Source organism: Lepisma saccharinum, chromosome 17, assembly GCF_977018435.1.
Source record: "Lepisma saccharinum chromosome 17, izLepSacc3.1, whole genome shotgun sequence".
Lineage (NCBI taxonomy): Eukaryota > Metazoa > Arthropoda > Insecta > Zygentoma > Lepismatidae > Lepisma > Lepisma saccharinum.
This window is the reverse complement of record NC_139245.1, coordinates 62,144,657-62,166,700: the sequence shown is the minus strand read 5'-3', so window position 1 is coordinate 62,166,700 and position 22,044 is coordinate 62,144,657.

The window sequence follows — 22,044 nt, the reverse complement described above, 5'->3', positions numbered from 1 at the left end:
GAACCAATTGGTTTATTAGACTAAAATATATTCAATAGCAACCCATAAATACACTGTATTCAGCTGGAACCAATTGGTAAACTGAATTAAAATGGAGCCAATAGATGTTCTGGAATTGATCAAATTATATTTATCAATTTAATTAAATCTAATTAAGTATTTACGCTTGTGAAGAAAGTTTATTACTGTAGAAAATTCTTGAATTATGCAACATGGTAAAGTTTACACAAACTTATGTTCAGCAGATATGTGCTGCAAATTCAAACATGTAATAAGAATATTCACAAAGTATTTCTTTAAAATTACTTGATTGTGCAGATCTCTTTATGGGGTGTAAAGGGTTCTCCTTCCACGTAGTGCACCCAATATTCAACCTCACTTCCACATAGTACACCCTGGACTGCAAACTAATGAGGCTCTAGCGACTGGCCCCCTGGCCAGTATAATTTTGTTTGTGTTGTCCTGTGTTTTGTCCATATTTGTGCTGAGTGCTGCTTTACAGCCTCAGCTTTTAACGAAAGTCAGAAGATATTAAGCTTTTATGATTTTACTTATGCAACGTTAGAGTTGTTCTTAGTAAAGTTAAGGGGCTGGACCCCGCATAATGTGATGGGTGCAAAATAGCCTAAGTGCTGACGCACACAAAATTTTAAAATAAAAAATAAAAAAGAACTCTTTATGCTAGTATGGTAAATTATTGAACACAGTTTTAAAATAACACTTAAACAAACATTATTCACACTGAGACACTGACTTTGAGTTTCCTTTGAGTTTTTGTTTTAAGTCCAGTTTATGCACAGATAGGCTAATCTGGACTGGAACTACAGTTTAAAATGGAGTCCAAAATACTATGTCCCTACACCAAGTATTGAACTCAGAACCCCTTGATTATTAGATATTGTCATTGAGCAGTTATGCTGTTCTAATAGAACAATTAGTCCCAATACCTACAAACTTACAATACACTAACTGAAAATTGTGGTGTAAAATTCCAGTTGATATAACTGTTCATTCCAATTAATCCCAGTACCCACTTCTTTGTTGTTATTCAATAATGGAGGGTAATTTGGAAAATATATAATTTATTAACCTGTCAATTTCAATGGATCACTGCCGGCACCGGTGGCTGAGTGTTTAGCACATCGTGCTACGATGCCAGGGTTCCCAGCTTTGGCATGGATGTTTGTGAGTGTCCATTCATCAATTTCATCATCATATTATCACTCATCTCCATCTTTGCAAATTAGCAAAAAGTGGCACAATAAGTGAAGTAAAATAAAGCAATCAATAAATCAGATCAATGGATCATAACCACTTACAAAAGACTGTTGGTTTTCTATGTACCAAGATTAATTCATAGTTGCTGCTCTTAAATTTCAGGCTGCTTCACTAGATGGAAGTGTTGTACATAGTATATGTTTCTTCTTTCTTTTATTTGCAAGGCTTGAATGAACATTCAGAAGATGTGGAGTAATGTGCAAGTGGTCGGGCAGCAAGAATAGTGCGACATGAGATGGGTCATCATGATGGAATAGTCTACAGTGATATCGTGGACAAAGAAACATTTTATTGTGTCTATTGGCACAGAGTCAATTGCAGAAGTGGAAAGAGTCATTTGAATTTCTCACCATTTGTAAGTCATTTTTTTGCTAAGTAGAGACTCATAACAACTGCGAATAACAAGTTTGAGTTTGATTGTTTTACTAGTGTTTATATAAAATATAATAGATATAACTTTGTATCAAAGAGTACAAAAATTAATGTATATATTTCTAATGAGCTCCGTGGTCACATCGATCATGTTTCGCTTCATGGCCTGCCGCCATCATATAAATTTGAAATGCCTGTTTAAAGCGATTCCAATTCTCACACAAATTACCAGAGAGCACCAATTCCTTTGGCATTTTTCCAGACTTAATTTTTGTAGCCTTGAAAATCACGTAGGTATCACTGGAATGCAACCCGAGCAGGCACTTACACAGTCTAGACGATGTGACAAAACTGCACAAATTACTTCTTCATTAGGAAGCTGTCCACTTCACCAGTTCATCCATGTTCCGTGACTGCGCCATGTTTTATATTGTATTTTATATACAAACAATGTTAAGTTGAATAACTTATTTATTATCAAACAAGTTCTAGCACCAGGTTAACTTCTGCAGTTGTGCGTGGCCATTTTGTCCCCACTCCACTATTGCCAGCCACTGGTCTACACATGTTACAATATGTCAAAGTGATGCCACTAAAAACTGAGATAACATCACATCACACCTTGTTTTCTTCTCTCAATTTTAGAAATAACACTGCAATGTAATCCTCTGTTGGCCTGTTTCCATAGAAATAATGTTCATCAATTTTGTTTAAGATTCTTTTCTTTTATGTACTGATAGATTAATTGGCATAAGAATCATTTTTATTTTTAACATCTGTACTATATAGTAACATCTCTTTTATAGCTGAACATCCATCTGTTCTAAATCCTGAACAGCATGAATCAAGCTCAGGTAGGTAAAATAAATTTTATTGTATCTCCCTTGTCTTTTGAACAGATATCAACAAGTAAATTTCATCTTGATTGAAGATCAATAATTGTTTGCAAATAATTTGTAATGAGTTATTTCATAACAAGGATATATATATTGGAAATATAAGATCTTGTTCTTTAATTTTAGTTTACTGACAATACAATTTTAATTATTTTTTGTTTTTGTAACTCTTTACTCCCGGTATTGAAGCTGCATGAGCCATTGAGCTAAAAAGTAATTTAGTTGTTGTTTGCACTAGGTGTATGTATGTCTCATAGGCATATATATATATTCTATATAACGCCCGAGCCATATCAATATAGTACTGGATTTTGTTGGTCTACTCCAGGTATGTCTTCATATGTAATATTGACAAGCTTTCTTAAGTATAGGTAGACTTGAGCTCATGTGTGTACCTTACCATCACCACAAAACATTTCAAACAAGAACTATCAACTGAGATTGAATATGGAGTGGAGGAGGGTAGAGCCAACAGACTGTGCCTTGCTGCCCCCTCTCCCCCTCACACACATCAGAATCTGTACCTGTGGCTTAGTATTGGTGGTTTGGTATGAACTTGAATGTGATTTGCAGATTATGTACAAAAATGATCGTGAGTTACTTAATAGAGGTTTATTGCCCAGAAACGACTTATTAGTGTATTGATCATATGCTGATAAATTTGTAATTCAAATTTTTTTAAAGCTAATCATTGTTCTAATGATTTTACTTTTTCTGTTTCATACTATGTAAAAAAGTCAATTTCGCCCCACAATGCTGGTGCAAAAATGAAATAAAATGAAACCTTCAAATTTTACATAATTTTCAGGAAAATTAGATTCTGCCAAAATATTGCATGCCATTTTTGTTGACCCAGCAAAAGACAAAAGTGTCTCAAAAGTATCGGCAGGTAGGAGTAAATAAATACCAATTGATACATTCTGATACTGGCATCAGCCTATACAAATATATTGGCATGGGTATCAGTTAATTTTGGAAATTAAATTTTAAATTACCACTTGGTGCAGTAAAGCAGAAATACAGGTCAGGCACCCTACCCAGCCACAATCAACCTCCAATGAAAAATATAAGTGGTTTGCCTTCTTCTACCATCTCACCACATCCAACTGCATATCTAAAGCACTTCTCCCCTATGGCATCAAAGTAGTGCACAGACCCAACGACAAAGTAGCTGATAATCTAAAAAAAACACAAACGGCACCTCCTCGCCACCCTTGATAACCGAGGTGTATGTGATGGAGAGTGCGAGTGCAAGGCACATTACATCGGCAGGTCCATCAGATCTGTCAATGAAAGAATCCAAGAACTAGTAGATGCAAAATAAGCCCAACCAACTACCGGTCTTTCTAAACACATCAAATACAACAGCCATAAAATCCAAAAGGTACAAGTCAAGCACATCACCCACACACTTGTAGACACCAAAATCAAGGAAACACATGCCATAATGCACTTCTCACATGAGCTAAACATCGATAGTGGACAGGCACACCCCACTTGGATTCCCCTACTTCAACAGTTAGTGCCAGGAAATAGTAGAAGTACAGTTGACAACCTAGCAGCAGCTGGAGAACTACAAACAATAGAAGCATGCCAAGCAACAGTACAGGATGGTGGCAGTGGTCACTGAAATTAATAGAACAAAGAAGAAAAAACAGTTTTGCGGATAAAGTGAGTAGTAGTATTTATATTATTGACATTAAATATTGTTACGTGTGATATAATGCCAAGGATCCCAGGTTTGAATACCAGCCAGCCTGGGCATTGGTGTTCTTTTTAAGTGTCCATTCATCAATTTCATCACATCATCCTCATAGTTACAAATAGACAAAGTGGCAGAACAGTGATGTTAAATAACAAAAATTAAACCAAATTTTTTTAAACAAAAAATTTAAAAAATCAAAGAAAAGTATTAAATCAAAGGTGTAAGAAATAAATTTATTATGGTCATAAATTAGATTGCTCTAAATAACAAGATTTACAATTTAATTACTGCTTATATGTGCATATTATATTAGAGAATTACAATCATATTAAAATATATTTAAAATAATTAATTTACCTGTATTAGGAGGCAGTTGAAGTATTCAGTGTCTGTTTGCAGGTGACGTTTATTATAAAATATTTAATCTGGATATTATTTTATTTATCATACTTACCATAAAATTGAAGAAACTAGGATATCTCCGATTTACGTAGATTTATCTGAAAGAGAAAACAAACTTGTAATATACAGAACGAGATAAAAGATTTTAAAATGTCTAGCTGAAGGAAGAGAGAGTGCATGGTCTTGCAACACTGCTAACATCTAGATGACCTCCAAGTGTTCATCTAAAGATTGGCAACTGTGTCTCACCTATTAACCCTTAACACAACCCTCTGGGGGAACTCATGTAGCCACTCTCTAGCTGAGTGCTGTAACATCTGGGTGTTAAACAGTGCACAGACTCTTTTTTACATAGACATGTCATCATCTTTGGTAATTTAAAAAGTAAGAAAGAAATGGAATGAAATAAGAAATATACTTACATTTTGCAACAAGGTTGAAATAATGCCTTGACATGGGAATATACGAAAATGGCAAAACATAATTACGAGGGTGGATCATTAAGTATCGCACAATATTTTTTTTAAAAAAGGATTTTAATAGTTAAGACAACATAAATGATACACAATTGAACCACATCTTTTAGCTACTTTTCAATATACCCTGTTCAAAGAACTCAGTCATTTGGGAATACAACCATCTGCGCACAACCGATTGCACTTCTTCATTTGAATTGAAGTGTTGGCCACCTAGGAATAACACATACCGTACCGTAAGAAATGTTGAACCACTCTGACAAGGTTCTTAGATGGATCCACCAGTCGTTGAGAATTGCCTGCTCATGGCTGTAACATTCCGTTCCAGCTGTTACTAGTTGCCCGGAACGTGACGAGTCAACAAGGTTCACATGCCCTCCTTGAAAGAATGTGCACCACCTGTAGATGTTGCTACAGTCCATACAGTCTTCCCCATACATGTCCAACATTTCCCTGTGAATTTCACTAGGGTTTTGTCCTCTCGCCCACAAAAAAACGAACTAAAGTTCTTTGCTCTTCACACATTGATGACAATAACGTGCACACCATTTTTGCTAAGTAGTTCACGCTTCTGCTGCGAGATTTATACCATATTGAACAAATAGTGTCTCTAGCGTGAACTTCAAACTATACGTCTGTAAAATTTCAACATCTCAGCCACCATAACATTGCGAGAAAAAAAATATTGTGCGATAATTAATGATCCACCCTCGTATTTATATACAGGGTGTTCGACTTGTGTGGATAATTAAAGATATGGTCATAAATTCTTTATTTATGGATATTTATTTATGAAATTCATTATCCAGATGGAACAAAATGGGATTTTTTTTATATTAAAGTTATGTCCCATAAACCTCAACATAGCTTCCATTGGTGGCATGACAAGTATGCATTCGGTATTCCACCTCCCTTCGTGTGTTTTGAAGTATTGTAGGTGTTACATTGTTCACTGCAGCACAAATTCTGTTATGTAATTCTGCAAGATCACGCACCGGTGTACAGTACATTTGGTCCTTAACAAATCCCCACAGAAAAGAGCCAAGTGGATTCAGGTCTGGGGATCTGGGAGGCCATGGAAGAAATGTTGATCCTCTTCCGATTCATCCATCAAAAAACTGCTCATTCAAAAAGTTGCAAACTTCTCTGGCATTGTGGGGGCGGGGGGAGAGCACCATCTTGCTGGAAAATTGTTCTGTGAGGGAGTTGAGGCTCAGAGAAAAAGAAAGGGCCAATGATTTTGTTATGGAGAACCCCACACCAAACATTCCATTTAGGCGAATCCCTCTCGTACCAGGGAATTTTATAACCCCCAGATGTGGCAGTTGTGCCTATTTACCTTACCAGATATGTGATGTTGCCTCATCTGAAAAACAAACAGATTCGAGAAATGCATTGTCTGTGTCAATCTTTTCTAACATGTCAATAGCAAACTTTTGTCATACTTTTCTGTCATTGGGCAAAATATTCCAATGGAGTTGCATTTTGTATGTCCTTAGGTGCAATCTTTTGTGAAGCACGGTATGCACAGTTGTTGGTGGGTTGTTTAGTTGTACACTAGCTTGTCTGATGGATTTGCGCGGACTTCTTTGGAACACCTCTAGAATGCGTTCAACATTCTACTCTGACACTTTACGCTTGGCATGCTTACCTGCTTTTGACAGCTGACTTCCAGGCTCTCTAAGTTGTTTGTTCCATTTCATAATTGACAGGTAACTTGGAGCAGCTGTCCTCAGTAGAAGGTTGTACTCATGACGAAAAAGGCACTGTACACGCAACACAGATTTACATTCCACAAGCGAAAGCACACAGGAAATCCTTTGGCTGAGCCATCCAGCATGGCGTAACTTTTCTGCACATGGGCATTGGCACGCGACTTATCGCCACGTTGCACATGCACATGAGTGGATTTAAAATTTCCAACATTGCTCTTTTCAATGGTGCCAACCGTTTCTCTTTAGCACTAATACTTTTTACGTTATAAAATTTTTATTTCATTATACATATAAGCAGAAGACACTGTATAAATATAATCTATTTTATACTTACCTTTTTTACTTGGTATAGGTGGTTTTTCCATGCCATTCTGTTCATTGGTATATTTTCTTATAGCCACTGACAATTTTTATCAACCGTTGTTTTGTTCTTTCTACTTGCCTTTAGCAGTTTTGTGGGTGCAAGAATCACGTTTCATAGTTACAGAAATGTCTCTCATTGTTACCATTGTCGAACTTCTAGACAGCAAATTAACTTCTTTAATTGCAATCTTCCATACATATCTTTTTACTCATTTAATATCTGTTGTATAACTTTCAAATAAAGTATTTGACCATTGACCTATCGAAATCTGTTCAATGGACTGGCGATAAGTAATCTTGATTTATAGCGAGGACTTTTTTACACAAGCATATAATAGAAGAAATGGGTTTAAATATATTCTATTGCAGTTATGTAGATTAATATGGTGCTGGCAGAAAATGAAATGGTTGTTTCTAAGATATATAAATAAATGTGTAAACAAAATGGAAGATTTTTATTTAACTTGATTTTATTTGTATATTGAAACCCTCTTCCACACACAAACACACATACGTATGTGTTCCAATATCCAAAATGTTTTCCTCTTTTGTTTTCTGTTTTCTGACATAATATGCTTTCTTCTCATTTACAATTATTGATATCTCTTCTGATATCCTTCTGTTTGTTTATATATTTCTATTGTTCTTTTTGTGGATCATATTTTCAGTATATATCCACATATCTGATATGTTTTATTGAAAATCGTGCTCCTTGGTGCATAACTTTTAGTACATTATGTGAAACTGGGATAAGTATGTTGACAAATCCATCATATTTTCATCTCTGATCACATTGAGAGAACAGTAACCATTTTTCCTGAACAAGTTTCTCATAGTCAATTTTACTTGAAAGCATTTTCAGGAGAGTTCAACAACAACAATATAAACAAAAGGTATCCATCTTTGAATACATGCACTCACATTAAGCCTATCAATCATTTTCAGTACCTGCACTTCAACAGCTGGCATTCCATCACATCAAAAAGGCCATAATTAAAACACACTAACATTTTACAAAAAACAGAGATTTCTCATCACCAAACATCTTCATAAAGACATGATGCAAGATGCAAAATTCCAATGTGTGATCCACCTCCTATTCTTATCTCTCAACTGCATCCAGTTTGGAAAATCAAAACATATCGTACCATTCAGTTAGATTCCTATATCTTTCAATCTGAACAAATATCAGATCAGTTTTGTTAACGTTGGTGGGTTTTATGAGTATAGTGATGTGAACACTAATCTCGATCCTCATCCCCTCATCCACCTGTTCACACCTGCAATGTAACTGATGCTATTTTCATCACCTATCTATGAGGGTCATTAAAGTCTAACTTGGACTATTTTCATGTTATAATATATAATATAAATATTTTGTACTTTCATACTCAAATAATCAGATTTACAGAACAAACGAAGACACTTAAAAATACTTTACTTTTAAGAGACAAGTTTCTACTATTATTTCATGGAGTGCTAACATTGTGACAGCTCTGGAGGTTGATGCCTTAGATGATTTGAATAACAGAGGTTATACATATTCAGTTTCCATTTCTGGTTTTTGGTCAAGTAAGACCTTGTATATTTTCCTCCTACCGTTTCCTATGTGGAGTGTAAATTTTTCTGTTGTACATTACGACTTTATTGCCTTTTTCTTTACAAATGAAAATTAAAAATATAATAAAAGGCATCCGTTGTACATGGTGCCCTGGCTTCACCATACTCCTCACTACGGGCCTACATCATGGGCAATGTTGGCCACTTGTAAAACAAGGCAATAGTCAAGAATGTGAGTACACACATAGAATAGCATGTTATGATTTTAATGTGAGTGAAGATGTCAAAGTGAGCATTATTTAAAGAGAAATTCAAGTATAGCATGATTGTGAGACTGTTAGCCACAGGAAAACATTTGAATAGTGATAGCAATTCAAAGACTGTACATTAGAGCAAGATGATCCCTGTCAAGGTGTCTGAGCACCCACTTTAATCATTCCGTTTGTCATGTACCTGCATGTTGAAATATATTGTAAATAGTTGAAGAAGTGAATAATATAGTTGGCAACACAAGGTAAATATGGAAATTGTATTAATTAGAGGGCTAATGTAAAATTAAATTAAACTAAAACAAAATGTATATATTTCAATGGATAATTGATGTTTGATTGATCATAAAAGAACAACAATGAATTACGAAAAAGGTGCAAGAATGCAATGTCGCCATAATAACCATGCGTGTTAGCGTCAGGAGATTTAAGAAGCTTGGAAACGATGTTCGATATGCGTCTTTATCTTCTTATAGAAAGAAAGTTTTATCATAGCTTTTGGTTGTTTTCCCTTGGTGGCGCCATCTCCTGGGCTGATTCAGAGCACTATCGAGTTGCGCATATTGGATTGCGGCACCGGATTGATCCAAGCTCATGAGTTGGACACGATCCTCAATTGTCCCCTGTTTGGTTGTATTAGATAGTTGGTGGTGAAGTAGTCCTAATCAGCCACCCAAAGGAGGGGGGAATAGATAGTTGGGCCAATGCAGAAGAAATGCAGGAAGCTGTGCTGGAGCAACGAAGGAAGGAAGGTGGAGAAATTATACAACCGCCAGTTTGGGTTCCTGACCCATTAGGCCTGAAGCATGATTTGGCTGAGGAAGAAAACAAGTTCAGACCAACGCAGTTAGATCCTTGAGATATCCCCAAGGATATATACAAGGATATCCGTGACAATCTGGAAGATCCGAGACGTGTGTGAAAGCAATAATAAGGAAAGGGATATCCATGTAAATAGAATTATAAGTTGTTAGCATAACAACTATCCAGTATGTTATAAGAAAAAGAAGTCAATAATAAGAAGAAGCCTATCTGTGTAAGAAGAAGAAGTCAATAATAATAATAAGATTTTGGGAATATAGATATCTTCAAATATAGATATTGTGGAAGGAGAACCACATGTACCAAATATGTATAATCATACGATTTATGAATATATGGTGGTTTATTCCTCTCAGTTGTGAGCAAGTAAGTTGTTTCCTTTTCCTATAACTTAATGTTGTTGTTCAAGTTTAATGCCATAGGTATCTCATGCTCTATCCCTGAACTAAGGTGGACGGTGTTACGCAAAAGGGTGTGACACCTTGAACATTCAATGAGTGGAACAACTAAACCTTGAAAATCGATGGATGACATGTCACCAACTTACAGAATAAATGCATCTTTCTGTGATAAGTTTGAACTCAATCACAAAGACAGCCTGATTTCTTTACTAAAGGCATTTTGTTGATGCAAGATAATGCACGACCACATACTGTTCACTGAATAATTTACACACTAAAGAATCTCAGCAGGAAGTTACTGCCACACATCCCCCTTATAGTACAGATCTTGTGTCCTTAAAGTAGTTCCTCTAAGGACATAATTCTTAGTACTGGTGAAGAGGTGAAGAAAGTAGTCTAATCATGGCTCCGACATACTGAAACAGATTTGTATGCTGCTGATAACCAAGCACTACTGAATGCTGGGGTAAATGTATATGCGTAGAGGAAGATTACTTCCAGAAATAAAAGTATTTTCTACACATGCAAAGGTAATTCATTACTCTGAAAAATCAAAAGTCTCAGTTTGACTTTAACACTCCTCATACATCCAGACCATTGACCCAAAAGCATTCCTTTACAACACCTAAAGCATCCTACATAATGCCTCCAATACTGATACACTTCATATGTGGCGGCTCTTTACTTTGCATGATAATAATGTTCTGAAGGATCTTGTTAAAAAATAAAATCGAATTGGTCTGTCATCAGTAAATAGAGTGTTGATCTTGACATGAAGTGATTTGATTTCTGTTATTTCAGATTATGATTTTATTATGCCAGATTTGGCTAGTGTTGATGAAGATAATGACCTATGATATGACAAAATTAACAAAGCTGCACTCGAAAAGAACTCTCATATCCAAGCTGGGATTCAAACCTGAGACCCATGGCATTGTAGCATACTGTCCTAACTTCTCACCCACATATCTTGACATGGGCACATCACCTTGAGAAAGGTTCACACATATTCAAATACTCTCAGTTTAGTCTCATGCAAGAGAATGGTTTCTTTAACACTACCAGTCGGCATAACTGTGTGAAAAGATAATTTTATTGTAGCTTATTTTCACATAGTATTTGCAGTATACACATGTGATATCTTTCATTTGACTATCTTTAATTTATCTTCAACTAGGTTTAATACAAGATGAATTTGATTGTTGATCACAGAAGTTAAGTGATAGATAAGTATTGTGTTCTATTGTTGTGGAAGGTAATTACTATGGAGATAGTGGAGAACCCCAGCAGCCTCTCCAGATGATGGTGATGAATGAAATCATTGAAATCATAAGCTTTCTCACCTTACATTGCAATGTCATTGAGAGGAATGCTAACAACTAAGCTCTAATGAAATATCCAACACCACCATCAAATGCAAATCTATATCTCGTGCCTGATGTTTTAGCTTTTACTGGAAGCTGCTCGAGGCTTCTTTAACTTTCTTGTACTCTTAGAATACACACACTGGCCTCTTCTGCCAACTTGCTTGTTTCTGAATAGCAGGTTGTTACTTGACATTTGCCTCATCGGCTTCACATATAGAATCATTGTTTAAGCCAAGCAGTCCCCTGCCTGCATTATTAGTGAATAAGAAGTGGAGAGGCATGCATGCTATGATGCAATGTAGGAACACACGTTGCGAGAACGACGCAAAGACAAAGGTGAAAAACTGGTGAAAGATGAATGAAAATTGAAATATATCTCGATATTGTCCCCTCCATTACTTGCAGGAGGGGACAGTCAACCTTCGCACCTTTCATGGGTCTGTTCCTGTTGTGGGGTTCAATTTCTATCTTACACTCTATGCAAAATTTAGTAGGATTTTACATAAAATAGTTATTGAAGAAATTTTCTCAGGATAACAGCAGGTGATTTCTGGATAGGTTTCCAAGCTTTCAAAAGATAACTTTACTCTTATCTTCAGGGATTGAAGTTCACAGAATAGTTAGGGTATTTGGTGTGGGAGGGGTACGGTATAGTTGGCAAGCCAATCAGGTACCTTCTCCCAGTCGAGTATCGCTAGCCAGGGTGGGTTCAGTTCTAGTCCCTGTTGAGGTTTTCCCTTTTCCCATGGATGGCTGTTGCTTCTTTGATGATTCTGCCCCAGTAATTGGGTGACTTATTGATGAGCTTCATGTTTAATTTCTTTGGGGGAGGGGGGGAAGTTGGTGAATTTCACATAGCAATCTATTACCATTCCCAATATTCTTTGCTTCATTTTTACTACAGTCCACCAATATGAATGCATTACTCTTTTAGAAGAAATACAGATACATGATTAAGTGATATTTATGAAAGCACTCTCACAAAGAAACTCACTGTTTGAGAGAAGCAGTGATAACAGGTAGATAAAAGACATGCTCGGAATAATGTATTAAAAGTGTGATAATAATGCATTGGAACTTCAGTTTTACATTCTCGGAATTTACATTTTCCCATTTTATATACTTTCAATTTGCTCGGTCGCAATACAGCAAAATGCTATAAAATGCAGTGTTCGGAAATTACTCAACTAATTAACAGTTACTCATTTATAAGCATTGAAACAGAATTAAGTGGAATTGATGCCAAGGAACACAAAGTACTTTGACTGGCAGACAAAATATTTTAAAATTAAAATCATTCCAACAAAGCAGATGCCTTGATGCATCAGTTTCTATTTGATGTAATACTACGAGGGCTATTATTTTTCAACCTCCGATGACACCGCCAGGTGCCCCTGAAGCGCCAGGAAGCGGGATGTCATGCAGAATGATTGGCATCCCCACTGCCACTACCACCACCACTGCCAAGGCCAACACTTCAGTTGAAGCTGAGCTACAGGCGTCTAGAGATGTTGACTCTTGAGCCAAGTGCAAGGTGTGTTACTGGTTGACTTTATGGAGCTCAGGACCACAATCAATGCGGCTGCATACTGTGAGACATTGCGCAGAAACATCCAGAAAAAACGGAGAGGCATGCTGTTTTCGGGCATTGTCTTGCTTGATGACAATGCCTGACTTCATGTTGCTGGATCAACCCAAGACCTTCTTCAACGATTCCACTGGGAAGTGTTTTCTCATCACTACATCCCAGTCCTGGCACTGAGTGACTTCCACCTTTTCCTGGCAATGAAGATGTGATTGGGAGGACGGTGCTTCCACACCAATGAGGAGGAGCTTCAGGACACTGTGCAGACCTCTCTCAACAGACATGGCACCTCTTTTTGGAGAGGGTATTGGAAAGCTGGTGCATCGGTATGATAAATGTCTGAGTCTTCTTGGTGCTTACTTGAAAAGTAGATGATACTTGTACATAACATTTGACAATAAACCCATTTTGCTATTCACTTTGCTATTCCAGGCCCTATCGGAGGTTGGGAAAAAAATAGCCCTCATATGAAGACATGATCACTTATATAGTTGTAAAACACAGGTAAGTCTTCATATATTTATTTTATTACTATTAATGTTCATCAAGCATGTGTAATTTGCTTGCATTTCAAGCAGAAAGTAACTCTAAAAGCAACTTACAGATACTTTTGAAGTGCAGGTAACTGTGAGTGAGTTACTTTTCAAAATGTTGTTACATATGTATAGAGGTGAGATAGTTAAGGAGCTGTGTGTGTATAAAAATTTGCACCTAATCCATTTTTTGTTGCATCACACTGTGTAACCACTTCTTTATTCTAGTCGTATGGAACAAATACCTTGGTATTTTTTCAAAGCCAGTTTAGCTGCTTCAAATTACTTATTTGGAAAGTATCTAGACATTGTATCAATGCATGCAGTTTTTTTCAGAGGGATGGATTCCTTCTTTAATTAATGTATATCATAAATAATAAATTTTGGTTTTGAAGAATTAACACTTGCTCCAATGAACCTTAACATTGTGTTCTTTCAAGTGGTTTAAAACTTTAAGTGCTCTGGTAACTGTTCACTCTAAACTCTTGCTAACGTTAAGTAATCATCTTGGTATGGAATAACAAAATCTAATCCCTGTAGTATACCTTGTATTGTTTGTTGAATAATTGGTGATGCAATCCATACATCAAATGACAATCTACAAAGGTGAATCAAAGAATAAGATGAATTTAGTTGGTTTGCATGTGTGTAATTTTCATTTTTGTATGTTGTAGGTGTCGAACTGTAGTACATCTGACAGCCACCAGAGTGCAGCACATTGTTTCTTCCACTGACCAGGTCAGTTGAAACATGGTGCAGCAACTGGAACATTACACAAAAGTAAAGATGCGTAGTGTCATTCAATTTTTGTGTGCCAAGGGGAAGAAACTGACAGAAATTCATCAAGAACTGAAAGAGGTTTATGGATAAAATGTGATGACATGTAAAAAAAAAAATGTATGTGTGGTGTACAATGGGGAAAATGCAGAGGAGCATTACAACAGGGTGTGGTGTTCTTGCACGACAATGCAAGACCGCATGTAGCCGAATGCACCCATACACACATTGGTGGTTTCAAGTGGGAGGTTCTGGAACACCCTCCATACAGTACTGATCTCGCTCCCTCGAACTACCATCTGTTTGGACACCTGAAGAAACACCACCTTGCTAAACGTTTTGACATAATTGCAGCAGTGCAAGAGGCTACCCTTATCTGGCTCAACAGTTTGGAGCAGGAATTCTTTGCAACCGGGATGGACAAATGTTTGGACCGCAGTAGCGTCTATGTGGAATTGTAGTGTGATACAATGTGCATAACATACTGGAGTTCTATATTTGTATTCATTCACATTTCGGAATAAATTCAATATTCACCTTACCTTTTGATTCTACTTTGTAGAATGCTCTACCAAACCCCATGGGGTTTTCATTTTGAGCAACTGTTTAGCTTCTTCATCAAGTTTTATTTGAAGGTAAGGACTTCTGAGATCCAAGGTAACAAATACATCACATGCATTGACTTTTTGAAACACTTTGTCTAATGAATAAGTTACATTTTCAACTTATTTATTCACAGTGTTCTTGAAGTGCCAGCAAAGCCTCAAATTACCATCATTCTTACACACAACAACCATAGGACTCGCCAAATCACTTGTGTCAATCTTTTCTAGAATGTTCTGCTCAATTAAATTGTCTAATTCAGACTTAACTTTGTCACATAAACCATACAGAACATTATAAAGTTTCTTAAAAATTAGGGTAATTCCTTGTCTCATTGGAATCGTGGCAGTAAAATGCTTAATTTGCAGTGACAAGTCATTAACAATAGTTCTTAATTAATTTTATGAACCCCTGAACTTCTCATAAAGCAATAAAACTTTCACATTTGTATATCTGGAATTTTAAATCACATGCGGCTACATACAAGTCTAGTATTTTATCTCTACATATATAACAAACTCTTACGACAACTTTCCCAACTAGCTAAAAAGTCAATCTCCTTACACATCATAAAACACAGTCATCTTCAGATATTGCAAACCATGCAGTTTACTTGACACAAAATGCTTTCCTTATAATTGAAACTTGTGAACCTGTATGTATTTCAAAATTCAACATAGAGTCATCGATATTGAGAGCTTATTGATTGATTCAATTACTTTATTTTACTTCGCTACTTGTGCCACTTTTGGCTAATTTGCGAAGATGAGGATGAGTGATGATATGATGAAATTGATGAATGGACACTCACAAACATCCATGCCCAGATCAGGATTCGAACCCGGGACCCCTGGCATCGTAGTGCAATGTGCCAACCACTCTGCCACAGGGGCCGGCTTGAGAGCTTATTCCCATGATATAATACACGAAGGACAATTTCCCCTTTTTTCTCTTTATCAATACATTAATCATAACAACTTCTATTTACTACTTAATTGGTGAGTATATTTATTTATGTATGTCTCCTATTCTGCTTCATTATTATTTCAAATTTTATTGTAGTCATTCCATTGGCCTTATAAGAAGAGGGAGGAGGTAAGTCTGTGCATCAGATCTTGAAGTAAGTAAGACTTACCTGAAGGGGCTAGTTAATCAAGGCCACCACCTTTTGTTTTTCAATTGTTCAACTGTGAATATTTTTATTACTACCTAGCAGGCAAAATTCATGTGGAGCGCCTATCAGTGTGAATTTCAAACAGTGTGTTATTGGCCAATTTCTACTGTTGAGCTTCAATTATATATTCCTCAGGGGATCAAGGTGAAAAATCTTAAAATGCTGTAAAATGTGAAACCAAGAATAGCATTTTGCCCCATAGGGGATCACGGGAATGAGTGAGCCTTTAGGCAACCTTAGGGAACCCTTGTCCTTCACATACTCAAAAATGTCCTTGTAAATGATCCAGCACATGAGAGGAGAGGAGAAAATTTCACCTATTAATATTAAAGGTGAATGGATTTGTTATTCATTTTAAGTTGGACAAGATGCAGTAGTTTTCAATTAATAGCTTCTGTTGAATGTTCCACACCACAAACTAAACATTTTTTTTTACAAACCACGAGTTTTTCCTTCCCTAGCTATCACGTGGGCTACTAATTGAAATTGTGCTGTGCGTACAGTAGGCCTACATATGAGTTACGAGATGAAACTGGTTTTACTAGAAGTTCAACATGGCGGAACAAGATGTGAGAATCCCATGTACCATTATTTACTTCATGTACCATTTATTTACTTTTTGGAGCTATCAAACTTGATTTGCTTCCTTAATCACCCGACCTAGTGAATGAAGAACTGATGGCAAATGCAAAGCCACTACAGAAATATTATGGAACAGCTATTGGTTCACCAATACCTGTTTCAGCCAAATTGTCTCTTTAAACAGTTCTCAAAAGTGACTAATCAAAAGTTTCATATGTACATGATTTTGCAAAACAGCTACATGAAAATCATAATGTAATTCTACCTGGCTCTCCAGAGGTATACCGGCCAGCTTCTGTGGTGGAGTGGTTAGCAGAGCATGCTACAAATCCAGGGCTCCAGGGTTTGAATCACAGCCAGGGCATGAATGTTTGCGAGAGTTCCTTCATCAATATAATCACTCATTCTCATCTTCGCGATGAGCCAAAAGTGTCAGAAAAGTGAAGTAAAATATATTAAATCAATCAATCCAGAGGTATACCGACCTCTGTGCCAGAGTGATACGTGGAGGAATACAGGGTTTCAACCCCCCCCCCCCCCTAGGCATGGCTGTTCTTGGGGAATATTCCCTCAAAAATCTCATCCTATTATCACTCATCTTCATCACCACTATTAAACACAAGTGGCAGAAAAGTGACTCCAAGTAAAAAAATCAAATATTTCTATATCAATCTTTCCATTATAGATCTTTCAATTACACACACATATATACATACACTGAAGAAACTGAATGACAGCAAACGTTTTGACATTTCTTTCACAAGTATGTGTTTTTTTTTTATATATAGAAGGGGCCTTCTGTAATATTTTGCAGGAGGGCCGAAAATTTGTAGATCTAGCACTGAGTAACTTTCTCTCAAACATTGTGAGTTTCTTTGTTAGAGTCCATTCATCGATTTCACTTAATCGTATCTGTATCTTTCTTCTAAAAATTATATCATTTATATATCAAATTAGGGTCCTGCACTGTGTCCGTGCAGTTTATGGTTTTGGGCTTTGGGCTCAGCCTACAGGATGCACACATTGTTGAGTCTCCTAGGAGAAACATAACAATTTTTCTCCTTACATTTTTGCCTGTGCATGTGATTGCTGGCCACCAAGCATCATGAGGAAATCGGTGATCAAGGAACCTTGTCATTGAAACCTACGATAATGACTGGGGCTTCATTGCACTGATCACATGTCACCCCGTAACTGGTTGGATTATCCCACCTCTGCTGAGGCATGTGTTAGTGAAGCTGGTTGTCAGTGGAGAGGGCCTGGCGCACAAGGACTGTTGCCCAAGGGGTTATGAAATTAGGACTGGAATTGACAGAGTACAAACACATATGCTCAGAAGAAGACTGACGCACACACATATAGAAGAAACATGAGAGAGGCAGACAAGAAAGAAGGGAGAGGGGTAAGTGAAAATGTGGGATGTTACCCAGTTAATTTCAACGGCAAATTTTACTTTCTACTTTCCCATATGCCACATGAAAATGCATTAATTAAAACTGCTTTGGAGCACATCATGACATTTATTCAAGGTTGAGTCCTACTCAATCCTGTTTCTTTTCTTATTTTTGCTGCAGAACATTCAACCAAAAGTTAATATACTATGTTAATGTACTACACAAGCCTCTCCAATGTCACAGTGGTAGTGTCGTCGCCTTATAATCAAGGATACTTGGTGGAGGCACACAGTGGTTTGGATCCCACTTTAAACTGTAGGTCCAGTCCCGATTAGCCTTAGTGTGCATAAAGTGTACTTAAAACTCCAAATCAATCATTGAATATGTTGTACTATTTACGACACTCTGATTTGTAGAAAAAATTATGAAATTTTCATCATGAAAATACATGTATGATTACATACATGCAGCTATCAGAAGATTTATATTGCTTAGATTTTTTTATCCTTTCAGTTATTCTTAACATGTTTATCACACATAAGAAATTTCCTTCAGTAGAAAGACATTAGCTCTAAATGTATTAAATAAAGGAGAATTTTCTTATGAGATCACAACGTCATCATCTGATATTTTAAACACTCTCCAGCCAGCTTGTACTTTTATCTTTTTCTTCAATTTACTGTATCCCTTTCTTTTTGCCAAATCATCCAAAAGTCATGTGCAGTTCCTTCTACTCTATCTTCTTCCTTTTAAGTAGCACTCTATTCCAATTTTCAGTATTTTTACCTCTCTCAACACATGTCCTATCCAGTTTATTTTATTTCTCTAAACTGCTTTTCAAAATTTATCTCTTTTAATTCCTTCAAGTACCTGTTAATTTCTTACCTTATTTATCATGCATGCCCACACTGAGACTCAAGCCTGGAACCTCTCAGTGTCCTTGATACTGACAGGCAGCAAGATTACAGGTTGACACACTATATACGCAGCCATCAACTGTCTACTTTATCATATTTAATTATCTTTTGTCTTTTTCTTTTCTGTTCTAATGTGTATTCTTCTGAATGTAAGGAAAGTGCTATTAGAAGCAGATATTGTTAAATTATAGGGAAAGCCTCAAGGATTTCACTTTTCTGTGGTAAAGAAAGTAAAAAAAGGTGTTCTTTTTTCTGGAAATTAAGCTACAGTGTGTTCCACACACACAAAACCAACCTTCAAAGAGTAATTTGCTTCTTCAATTGGCATTATGGATTCTCATCATTAGAGTCAAGTTGTTTGCATCCCGTTTATTCTTCTTTTTGTATTGTATGCTGAGGAATCTCATCATTTTTTTGAACTCATTCTTCATCCTTAGGAAATGTGTCTGCTGCCTCCATAGTAACCTTAGTATTTACTACAATCAAACTCATATTTTAAATAACAATTAACGTACTCAATTAACAATAGCTTTCAACTGATATTAATTATTTTTAAAGATAAAGGTAAGTTTGTAAAACATGAAGAAAAAGCTCAAAAGAAATATTTAGTGTTGAGAAACTTGCACAGCTTTAATATAACCTAGTGAAAATCACAAGTTTCATTGGTGGTACATTCCAGCTGTATTAAATATTAAATTTAATTTATTTTGGAATGTATATATTTCATGAAAAAATGAAAAGAATTCTCCATGTAATGCCTATGTGAAGGTCATGCTTCTCTAGATATGAGAATGTACCATCTTCAAGTGGCACTACTGTGTTGTTGACTTGAGATGAATTTCTGGCAGTTTTTGAGTCCCTCAGAAAATGAATGAATGATTGTGCTGCCTGCAATCTTGCAACCTTCAATTTTATATGGAGGATATTTCTCTAATCTAAAATCCTTACCTGAAGGCTATCATAAGAAAGGGGTGTAATTATCCCCTTGAGAGAGGTTAAAATTGTAGGTTTTAAAGAAGTCTGTACAGGATATACAAGACACATTAAAATATTCTTCAAAGACAGTCCAAAAAGCTCACGCTTCTTACACAACTAAAAACCTTTTTATGACACTATCGTAATCTTCAGCATGGATGATAAACAGAGGCGCAACCACGAATTTTTGTCTGGGGAGGGGGCAAGTACCAGGTTAAACATACCAATAATAATAATAATAATAGTTATAATAATAATGATGTTTTTATAACATTATTATTATTATTGATTTGCTTTATTTTATTTTGCTTCTTGTGCTACTTTTGGCTAATTTCAAAGATAGCGATGAGTGATTATATGATGAAATTGATGAATGGACACTCACAAATATCCATGTTCAAGCCAGGATTCGAACCCGAGACCAACATTATTATTATTATTATTATTATTATATTATTATTATTATTAGTAATAGTAGTTGTATCAAAGACGTTATTACCCTCGAAATATGCAAAAAAGGGGGCAGAAGTTGGTGCTACAGCATTTGTATTCAAACAAACGATTTGAATTTTTTTTTCAACACGTTCAATTTCACATTGATAATGGAAAACATGCACACAAACTATTTTTGAAAGACAGAAAATGCTTCATAAATGCATTCAAAATATAATACTTTTCTACATTAACATGTATAACTTTCATCCACGATATATGTTTCACACACATGCAACATGGAGCGAAGTGGACACTAAAGTGTGCAAGTATTTAAAGTTTATTTAATACACATTATATACAACATATATTATTTAATACACATTATGTACAACATATATTATTTAAATACATTATACAACCAATTCATACATTTCAAAATACACCAACAGCAAAAATTACATAAATTGTCTCTCAAATGTGCACGCTCTGATTCCTCGAAACAATTATTCATGAATTTAAAACAAAATCAATTGAGACAAGTCTTATTTCTCTGTCTGGTAATTTACAATGCATTACATAGAACATACATTGCAAGCAAAGTGAGCAAGAAAATATTTGGATCCAATTTTTTTGCAGGAGGTGATCAATAGCCTATTGATTTAATAGAGCGCAAATAATTTCACGGGATGCCAATGCATTCCCTCTTTACAAATTTTGTGCCTCCCCGATGCTGTAGTGGTAACATTGTTGTCTGCCTTGTGATCAAGGGGTTCCGGGTTTGATACTAGGTGGAGGCAAATGGCACAGTGGTTCAGATCCTACTTTAAACTGTAGGTCCAGTCCCAATTAGACTTTCTGTGCATAAAGTGGAGTTAGAACCAAAAATCAATCAATCAATCTTACAACTTACTTTCATTTAGATCATTTGGCACCCAGGACCGACTCCCTCCACTCCCTAGGTACTGTTCTGAACTTGATAAGACTAAGAAAAGCAGGCATTGCGAGCAAAACGAGGAAGATAATTTTATGAAAAGTACTTTTATTTGCATAAAATTTGAAGTTGTGGGCGGTAATTGCCCCCTGGAGGTACACTTGGCCGTCAATGTTTTCCCCCCCAGAACTTATTTCAGTCCAAGATTGGAGTGGACAATGCCCCCCTTCCCCCTGTGGTTGTGCCACTGATGATAAATCAATGAGAATGTTAAAACTTTCACTGAAGAAATTGAATTGGGGCATTGAAGAAGGATATGCAGAAAATTTAAAACAACATTACAGACATTTCACAGTGCAGGGTCCAGCCCTGAAAATAACAATTTGCAAAAGGGCTGTTTAAATTGCATCCATGCTAGGAAATAAATTTGGATACATGAAGAAAGTTGTAAAGTTCAATATATTGCTGTATATTAAAACGTAATTCAAAATTCCTTTCATGAGGATTATTTC